Here is a 10,745-nt window from a genome sequence, read left to right on the forward strand (position 1 = left end):
TCTGATTTTTCTAGAAAACTAAAAAAATTCCTAATAAATATATGCTATTTTCTAAATTAATAAACATTTCAAGTGACCACTGCACTATGGTACATTGGGTGGCCAAGTTTCAAAAAAGTGACCTTCTCCAAATATTTTTTGGTAATTTTTTCTCGAAAGTAAACATTCTAACTAAGAAAAATCCAAATTTTCAAAGCTCTAAGTTTGTTCATTACGGAGATACGCAAGCTGAAAGTCAAAAAATGGAGTAAAAAACTAGCGTTTTTCGTAAAAAAAGGCTGATTGTTTAATTTTAACATAGCTCAGCCATTTTAAATATTTTATTAGGACAATTATACATCGTTGGAAAGGTAATGAGATAAACTTTGAAACTATTAATAGATAAAATGTTGTTTCCAAACCAAAAACTGAAGTTTTCATCGAATAACTGGAGCATTTTTTTGACAAAACTTATTGTTTTGTGTTTGTTAATCGAGTACTTTTTTTGCTAACCGATGCTAAACATGAAACTAAGATCACTTGAAAGATTGGATCATAATCTAACATTGCTGAAATTTCCAGCCTGCGATTTTTTGCGTTTTCGGAGATATGCCATTTTGAACATTTACGTTTTATCAAAATTTGCTGCAATCTACATATGCGCCCGTTTATTTCACTTGCTTTGCTACCTACTTCAATACCTGGTTTCATGAAGTTCGAAATGACTTTATTGGAATTTTCTGTTGCCTACATTTAAAATTGAGTACCTTAGTCAAAATAAGGTATTCGTACCGAAGTTTCTCAAGCGAAACTGGAAAATCTCAGTTTGATACCGAAAAAAGTTTTCAGCAAAATATTGACTTAGCATGATGAATTTCTGCGATCAATCCATGAAACTGATCCACATTTAAGTTCTATGTTGATTAGTACAAAACATCATAAAAAGTACCTTTAACATATCCTGAAGCTGTCAGAAACTCTATAATCAAATGAATTTTCATGAACAAGAACATTAGGATTAATAAGAATATGGTTTGTATTTTATCGTTTTACTTCATAATTTATATTTTGAATGAAATCAATTTTTCTGTTATTTGATTTAACAATTTAAATTTTTCGAAATGTATGCCCGTAAGGGTGGGCGGGGGGGGGGTCTCAAGTTATATGGCATGGACTCACAAAAAGAATCACACAGCAGTAAATAATAAATATTTGACTTAAAATGAATTTATTACGCTTAACAAAATTTTGTTGGTGGGGAAGATGGGAGGGGGGGCGCGGGTGAAAGAAAGAGGGGGGCGGGGTTGTGTCCTTAAAGATTATTTAAATAATATAATATATATATTAATTATATTTAATTTTATTAATAAAATAAATATAAAATAACTAATTATTATTTTAAAAAATATATATATTATTTTTTAATAATAATATAAATATTAAAATAATATATAGTATTATAATAATAAATAAATATATAATATATATTATATATATTCTAATTATTATATAAAATTAAAAAATATTAAATATATAAATAAATTATATTTTTATAATATATATTATATATATATTAATATATATATTTTATATAAACTATATTATTATAAATTATTATTATAATAATATAAATATATTATATATAATATTATTATTAATAGAAGTATATATATATTATATAATTTTATTATTAATAATATATAAATTATTTTAATATATATATATATAATATTACCTATATTAAATATAATATATATTATTAATAAAATATATAAAATAATTATTAATTAAATTTATTTATTTATTTATTTATTTATTTATTTATTTATTTATTTATTTATTTATTTATTTATTTATTTATTTATTTATTTATTTATTTATTTATTTATTTATTTATTTATTTATTTATTTATTTATTTATTTATTTATTTATTTATTTATTTATTTATTTATTTATTTATTTATTTATTTATTTATTTATTTATTTATTTATTTATTTATTTATTTATTTTATTTATTTATTTATTTATTTATTTATTTATTTATTTATTTATTTATTTATTTATTTATTTATTTATTTATTTATTTATTTATTTATTTATTTATTTATTTATTTTATTTATTTATTTATTTATTTATTTATTTATTTATTTATTTATTTATTTATTTATTTATTTATTTATTTATTTATTTATTTATTTATTTATTTATTTATTTATTTATTTATTTATTTATTTATTTATTTATTTATTTATTTATTTATTTATTTATTTATTTATTTATTTATTTATTTATTTATTTATTTATTTATTTATTTATTTATTTATTTATTTATTTATTTATTTATTTATTTTTTAAATCATCCGGCCCCATGGTCTTAATGAAGTTTTGTTGTTGTTTGTTCACTTTACTATACACATTGGTCAAGTAATTAAAAAAACAGCATGTAAATACTAAACAGAAAACGCTAAACGACGAGTGCACGATCATCACCACCTACAAAAAAAGGTCCGGTCGAATACTGAATGTAGTGCACAGGGCTCTAAAAGGGATCGATCACTGATAATGATCGCACGATATTTGACACAGCTAGCCTATCAGCTGTCATTTTGCATTTGATCGTTGATAGAGAACTCAGAACGCCTATCATGAATTCAGTGCTAAGTGATCGTTAAAAAGAGGGCCGGTCGCATGAACGTTACACTCAGTGAGCTCACATGTATTTAAACCGAGAGATTGCCGATTTTCACTCTCAAAGAGTTACTCTGACTTGACGGCTTGCCTTCTCTCTCTCTGCTGCTGCTCTCTGCTCTCTTTAATTTTCATTGCTTACTTGGATGAGATAAACAAAAACAAACCCATCCAGGTTTTGCAAATATTGTCAATTTTGTGTCTATTTTTGAAGACGGACCATCGTGTCGGATAGGGATGCCGAGGGATCTTTTGTTCAAGTTTTCCCACGGCGCGCTGGCCGGACTCCGGAATATGGATGACGACGGATTCGATTCTCAAGCCGAAAGTCCACCGCAAAGCCACCAAGAACAGCTGCAAAACGTGTTCCAGAAGTCGTCTAGCAGTAGCAGTGTTCACACCCAGAACCGCACTTCCGGTGGCAAAAGCTCTGATTCCGAGGAGAAAAAAATAGTTATTAAGAAGTTAAGCACTGCCTTAAAGGAGCTCTGGCTCACTGGCACGTGCTGCAGTATTAATGAAAAATGTAAAGATCGATGAAAAGATAAGAGGGCATGTAGCTAGAGGGTGACGATTCTCGAGATTTTCAATTTCCCGGGAATCGAGAGTTGAGTTTTGCCATTTCCCGGGAATTCCCGGGACCCGGGAATTTTTTTAACTAGCCAATAGTGTCAATAACTTTAAAAGAAAAAAACGTTTCTTTTTAATGAATTCAGATCAATCAATTCATACTTATCCAATGAAACGTAAATTTAAGTAACCTCATTATTTTAAGGAACTATTTCTACATTTAGATTTTTTCTCTCAATCTACAAATACAAAATCGTTTCTCGAGCCTTTTTGGGACTCAAATTGCAGTTTAAAATTTTTGTTTATCTTCATTCGCACTGATTGATTTTTCGAAAGTTGCACAAACTTTTTGTTGAACTTGTTATTAGATTTTGTGAAAGTAAAAAAATAACTAATATGCAATATGGCATTCTGCAATATGATAAATAACGATTCAAAACAAAAACTTTAAGTTGATTTTTTTCCTTCTTAAGGTCAACTGTAAATGTTCACAATTAGCGGACTTAGTGTCCGCTTACAAAAATGCCTGATTTTTATTCTTTAAATATAATTCAATATGCAAAACACAAAAAGTCTTATTGGCAATTGATTTACTTAGAATTTAAAAAATAGACTATGAGTTTTGCTATGCTCGAGAGAGCATATACTTATCTTGAGAGAAGAATATACTTATCTTGAAAAGGCTTTTCCCTCTTAGAAATAAAAAATATTTCATTTATGGTGCGTAACTGCTAATTATGCTTCAATGTAAATTTTGGGTTCCACAAGTTTTGGTTACACTCAATTAAAGTTATTGGAATTTTTGAAAAGTTAAAATTCACACTTTTAGAATAAGAAGATTAGAGAAGCATTGATCAATTCAACCTTGGAAATCGAACATTGAACATCCAATGTTCTAAATAATTTCGGATTTTTCAAATATTTTTCTGATTAGTTTATTAATTTTGGTTCGATATTTATAAGTATAAAATTTCCCGGGAGTCTCGACCAAATTTCCCGGGAATCGAGAGGTCAAAAAATTGCCGATTTCCCGGGAATTCCCGCTCGTCACCCTCTACATGTAGCCCTACTCCATAAAAAAGAAAGAAAGAAAGAATATGAAAAATAAAGACAAACCGAGCCTAACTTCGAATGAAGTAGGTGAATGTTCCAACTTCCAGTTGGATGTGCGTAATTCGGTCTTTATATATAAAAAAAATTCTACTGCCGTTTATCATCGCCCACTTTCCCTTCCGGACAGCAAGCTTCAGTTGCTGAAGCAACCAGAGCCCTCCGTTGACGCCCATTTTCTAGGAGACCCAACAACTTGGCCAACTCCAGCTGCTAGATACCAAGACTCTTCAGTAACCGGTTTCGGTCTTGCAGGACAACAGCAGCAATGCGAACGCCCAGCGCCGGTGACGGATTAAGCAACGGAAACTCGTCCAATGGATCGTCCAGCATCTCCAACGGTCCACACGCTGAACCTGAAGTCGTTGACCCTATCACCACCGTTGCATCACTCCCGGTGTGTTTTTACCGTCAAGCGGGAGTTCTTTCTTGACGGACCGGAACCCAATACCAGTAAGTCAGTTGCACAGTAACCGCCGACCTTACAAGTCGCATTCTCAACGCCAGTCCGCAGTTTGTGTGCGCGTCGCCGCTTTTTTAAAATGTGCACCGTAGACAAAAACAGTGTGGTTCTGGATTTTTGTCAACTCCAAAACCAACCAAGCCCAAAGCTTGTAAAAAAATTTCTCGCAGACCTTCAAGTAAACCAAGAAAACTTGCGAGCATTGCAATTATGCAATAGAAGAAAAATAGCCGTGTTGCAGTTCGCCGACTCAGCAATGGCCTCGTCCATCATCGACAAACCTCTGGTATATCAGGGTTGCAAAATCCCGATTTACCTGGACAACAACGCTACGGAAGTTCGTGTGCTTGACCTACCTCTAGGCATAAGCAATGATGACGTAGCCAAAGTGATGAGTAAATACGGCGAAGTTTTGACCATCACCAACGACCGCTGGATAAACTTCTTCCCAGGGATCCCAAATGGAGTTCGGACCCTGCGGATGTTGCTGAAACAGCCAACGCCGAAATCAATCACTGTAAACAATGCTGCTGCAGCAGTGACGATTATAGGCAAAAAATCGCTTTGCAAACTCAAAGCAAAGAACAAAAAATGTGGGGATTCGAGTAAAAAGGTGAACCAAAAAAGCAGTACACAACCGATTGAACCCGAGCCAAGCAGCAGCAGCAGTAAAAGCAACAACAGTAAACCAGAACAAAATGCAAAGGAAACAAGTGAAATTGACGAAGAAGACAACGACGGATTCGAGACCGTGCTTTCTAAGCACACCCGCCGCCGAAAGCGCTTACAGGCATATTTGGACGCGGAAGACGAACTAACAAAAAAAAACGAAGAGAGATGGCTGCAGAAGAAACAGATGAAGAAGATGAAGATGTTATAAAAGCAAAATATTATAAGAAAAAGTGTTGTGAGATAACTTCTAAGTCCCTGGAAGAAGAGGACGAAGATAAACTTGAAGAACTTGATAATTCACTCTTTAAATATTCCGCTAAATATTTGAAACATAGACAGAAATCGTTAGAAAAAAGGCAAGGTAATAATTATTGAAGTGATTTTAAACTCTGTAATCTTTCCTCTTTCACTATCCACCTTGAAGAGATGAATGCACAATGGTGTAAAGTCTCTATAATAATAATAAAAAAAAATATATATACCAGTAAGTACTTTCTCCTACTGACCTCGAAGCAGAATGTTCCTACCCAACTCTCCATTCTCCAGATGGCTGCCTCCTGTGGAAATTTTTTGGAGTAACTGCTGAACGATTCGGCCTAGCGCTACACACACGGGACACGGGCTGGGCTGGGTTGGCCAAGCTGTGGGGCAAGCAGAAGAACTACATGTCGATGAACTACGACAAGATATCGCGAGCGCTGCGTTACTACTAGCGCATCAACGTTCTGCGTAAGGTGCAGCGTGAGCGTCGGATGGATAATCCTACGCCGAAGGATCTTTTGTTCAAGTTTTCGGCGTGCTGGCTGGAGAATGGATGACGGAGATTAAAATCAAAAATTTAAATCCTAAAATGAAACATAGATTGCAAACAACAATAAAGCTTATTTTTTTAGTATAAGGCTGGTACAAATTTTATTTGAAGTTTTTGTCCCCCCCCCCCTTGGCCCGAAAAATCAGGGGGCAAAAAAAATGTTTTTTCAAAACAAATCCAAATTTCAATGGAAATTTAAGTACAATCCGCTGAAATCAATTTAAAATGCACTTCCCTGCGTGTAGAATCATTTTTAGCATGTTTGGGTTGATTTAAAAATCTTTAGAATTTTTGTAAAATTTTAATTTATTTTATTTACTTCAAATTGTTTTACATTATTGCATTGAATCGAATACACTTGGGTAAAAAAGAAAAAAAATCACTTTAACTAATCTTAACTTAAAACTACAAAAACAAATTCATTGAAATATGGGTCATTCCATCTGAAGCGGAACAGCATTTGAAAATTACCCTCTCCGATCCTGCTCAAATTTGGCAGGGCTATTGATACTATCAAAACATGCAAGAATCCCGAATTTCATCCAAATCGGACCACCCCCTCCATTTTTGTACCCTCCCAAAAAATCGACTTAGTGCCGATTTTTGAGCAAAACCCCTAGCTTCGAACGGCGATAACTCAGGAACCACAAATCTTAGAGGGTCGGTCTTAGACTCAATTTTGAAGGAAATTGGACGTAAAATCCATTTCCGTGATCAAAATGTTGATTAATTTATTTTGTCTACCTGTATTGCGCAATTGAAAACTTTAAACGGCCGTATCTCAAAACACCCCAACGTATTTTTTTTATTTGACCTCACCATCGTGTTCCCCGGCCAATTTTACATAAGAATCACTTATCGACAGAAATGAATATGTTTCGTTCCAGAGATATCGAAATTTAAAGTTCTGTGTTTTCGAGATTACCTACATCAGCTTCATTCGCCGCATCTGCTAGAAGCACACAGGCGGGCTGATCAATAACACAGCGTAACAAAATATTTTTTTTATTTTTTGGCAGCACGAAAAAAAAATGCTCCTCTAGGGAACAAAATGCAACCTGGCGCATATTTTTATTGTTATCCTAACTCGAGATATTCAATGCAGAAGTTTTGCATATGAATCACCCCCCGTCGGAAAATATTTTTTATTTTGTTTTCTCTGTAATTTTTGATCAATTAGGTCTTTTTGGACGTTTCCGGTGTCATTCGACGGTAAATTGTTAGAAAAACTCAAGATTTGGTCCCATTGGCCGGTTCCCGTAACCGGTTCCGGAGGAAATCTGGAATATTGGCCAAAACTGTGCAAAAACTTCAAAATTTTGAAGTTGTTTGCTCTTAATGCGAAGTGAACGCACTATAGCATGAAACAATCCATACAAACTAAAAAAAATGTTGGTCCCAGCATGTTTGAAGGTGTTTAATTGAAAAGGTGGCCATTGAGAACCGGTTCCGGTGAATCCGGATCCGGAAACTCCGGAAAAAATTAAGCAATATTTTCACAATTCCAATGTGTCAGACAGATATAAATAAAAGTGTTGTTGAAGCATTCTTTGCTACTTCATATTCATATTACCACAAAAACATGGCCAAGTGGCCAACGGGAACCTGCTCTGAATGTTCCGGATCAGGAAACCTGTGGAAATTATATATTTTTTATTAATGTTATGAAGCAGTATTTATTAAGACATTTTCAATGTATCTGGAAAAAATCTGAATTGATTCAAAATCAAAATCAGAAATGTGGCCAAGTGGTCAACGGTAACCTGTTCTGAATGTTCCGGATCATGGAACCAGTGGACACTTGACATTTTTTTTTAATTTTAAAGGCAGTTTTTTATTAAGAAATTTTCAAGGTTTCTGGAAAAAATATGAATTAATCCGAAATCAGAATCAGAAATGTGGCCAAGTGGCCAACGGGAACCCGTTCTGAATATTCCGGATCAGGGAACCAGTGGTCACTTGAAATATGTATTAATTTAAAATAGCATAATTTAATTAGGAAATTTTCTAGTTTTCTTGAAAAATCAGAATTAATTAAAATCAGAATCAGAAATATGCCCAGGTAACCAACAGGAACCCGTTTTAAATGTTCTGGATTAGGGAACCAGTGAACATTTGAAGTTTTTATCAAGTTTTCAAAAAACATATTTAGATTAATGAAATTTAAAAATTCCTGTAAAAATTAGGAACATATTCGATATCAGAATTAGAAATATTGCCAAGTGGCCTACGGGAACTCGTTCTGAATGTTTCGGATCATGTTACCAGAGGAAACTTAAATTTTTAATTAATTTTAAAAACTTGACTTTTTTTGTTTATTTTATTAAGCATATTTTCATTAGGAAATTTTTGAGATTTCTAGAAAAATCTAAATTTATTTGAAATCAGCATCAGAAATGTTGCCAAGTGGCCAAGTAACTGGTTACAATTTTTATTAATTTAAAAAATATAGTGGTTTATTTGAAATCAGAATTAGAAATGTTTCCAAATGGCCAACGGGAACCCGTTCTGAATGTTCCGGATCAGGGAACCAGTGCACTATGGGCCATCTCCATACAAACAGGCGGCCAAATTATTTTTTTGCTTTTTAAATGTTTTTTTCATATGAATTTGGGTAATTGTATGGTATTGAAATTATATACGTCGATTTTTATGAGTTTTCATGTTTTTTCAATAGTTGATTGTTTATAATAAATCTAGAGTTTTTTTTGATTAGGTCCTATAAACATATGAGCAATTCTCTACAAAACCGGCCGATTTCGACCATTTTTATTTTTTGTATTTTTTGATTTGGCTCAAACTTTGTGGGGGCCTTCCCTATGACCAAAGAAGCCATTTTGCATCATTAGTTTGTCCATATAAATTTCCATACAAATTTGGCAGCTGTTCATACAAAAATGGTACGTAAATATTCGAAAATCTGTAACTTTTGAAGGAATTTTTTGATCAATTTGGTGTCTTCGGCAAAGTTGTAGGTATTGTTAAGGAGTATTTAGAAAAAAATAGGTACACGGAAAAAAAATTTCCCGATTTTTTTATTAACTTTTTTTTCACAAAAACTCAAATTCCCAAAATACGTATTTTTTGATTTTCGAGATTTTTTGATATGTTTTAGGGGACAAAAATCCGCAACTTTTGAGCTATAGAGAAACATGGTCAAAAAATCTGCCGCCGAGTTATGATTTTTTGAAAAACTGGTGATTTTTGGAAAAAATCGAAATTTCATACATAAAATTTTTTTGACCTCATTTTTTTATGCAAAATTGAATTTGCAATCGAAAAGTACTTTACAGATTTTTTGATAAAGGGCTCCGTTTTCAAGATATAGCCACCGAAAGTTTGATTTTAGCGAAATATTTGCAGTTTTTCGATTTTTAAAAATAGTGACCATGAGTGACCATTTCTAAAAATATTTTTTTTGAAAAGTTCAGAAAATTTGCTATAAAATTGTCTAAGAGACATTGAAGATTGGACCTCTGGTTGCTGAGATACAGCGGCTTAACCCTCTACAACCTAACCCCGCCTTTAGACGGGCTTCGATCTAAAAAATCGCCAAAAATCAATTTTCCAACCGATTTTTGATCTTTAAAAAGCATTGGAAAGAAGAACTCTTAAAATTTTAGAAAATTTCAGGGTTGGAAGTTTAACTTGTTTTATGTGACTTTGCCAATGTTTTTAAAAATGTCATTTTTTTAGGGGTCAACTTTGGCTGTGTTTTTTACTAACATTTCCTATATTTTCAGTAAAAAGAAGTATGCAGTAATTTTTGTAGTGTCCCAGACTATGCCTCTACGCATTTTTTTTGCAATTTAAATGATGATGGTGCGATTCTATAGCAGAAAATGTGAAAAACATGCAAAAAATTGAAAAAGTGACTGTAAAAACATGAAAAAATTAGATAGGCGAAATGTTATTATATTAGGTGGTAGAGTAGGCCAAATACTACCAAAAACAAACATAAACTAAACAAGATAAATGCAAATTAAAAAAACTAAAAATGAAACAAGAAAAACATAAAACAAGAGAAGTAAAGTTTTTCGTAAAACAAAAGTTGCTCAAAATGACCTCCTGAACACGGGAAAAATAAATATTTTCGAAAAAAAAAATTGGGCAGTAGAGGGTTAAAGAAAAAGAAACACGAAAATTGAAGTTTTCTAAGTCTCACCCAAACAGCCCACCATTTTCTAATGACGATATCTCAGCAATTAATGGTCCGATTTTCAATGTTAATACATGAAACATTCGTGAAATTTTTCGATCTCTTCGAAAAAAATATTTTGAAAAAAAATAAATCAATACTAGCATTTTTAATGGGCATAATATTCAAAGTTTGGCCCTTTTAAAATGTTAGTCTTGATTTATTTATTTTTTAAATATTTTTTTTCGAAAAGATCGGAAAATTTCACGAATGTTTCATGTATTAACATTGAAAATCGGACCATTAATTGC

The 10,745-nt window shown here is 32.2% G+C and overlaps 1 protein-coding gene across 1 annotated transcript in view; it reads left to right on the forward strand.

Moving 5' to 3' along the window:
- Positions 1-10,387, forward strand: part of LOC120432044 (uncharacterized) — a 382,988-nt gene extending 372,601 nt beyond the window's left edge. The window contains 1 exon segment of the mRNA XM_052706083.1: positions 9,031-10,387. The gene's annotated coding sequence lies outside the window, so the exon portion shown is untranslated.
- The last annotated feature ends 358 nt before the right edge of the window (positions 10,388-10,745 follow it).

The sequence above is a fragment of the Culex pipiens genome, chromosome 1, assembly GCF_016801865.2.
Source record: "Culex pipiens pallens isolate TS chromosome 1, TS_CPP_V2, whole genome shotgun sequence".
NCBI classification, from domain to species: Eukaryota; Metazoa; Arthropoda; class Insecta; order Diptera; family Culicidae; genus Culex; species Culex pipiens.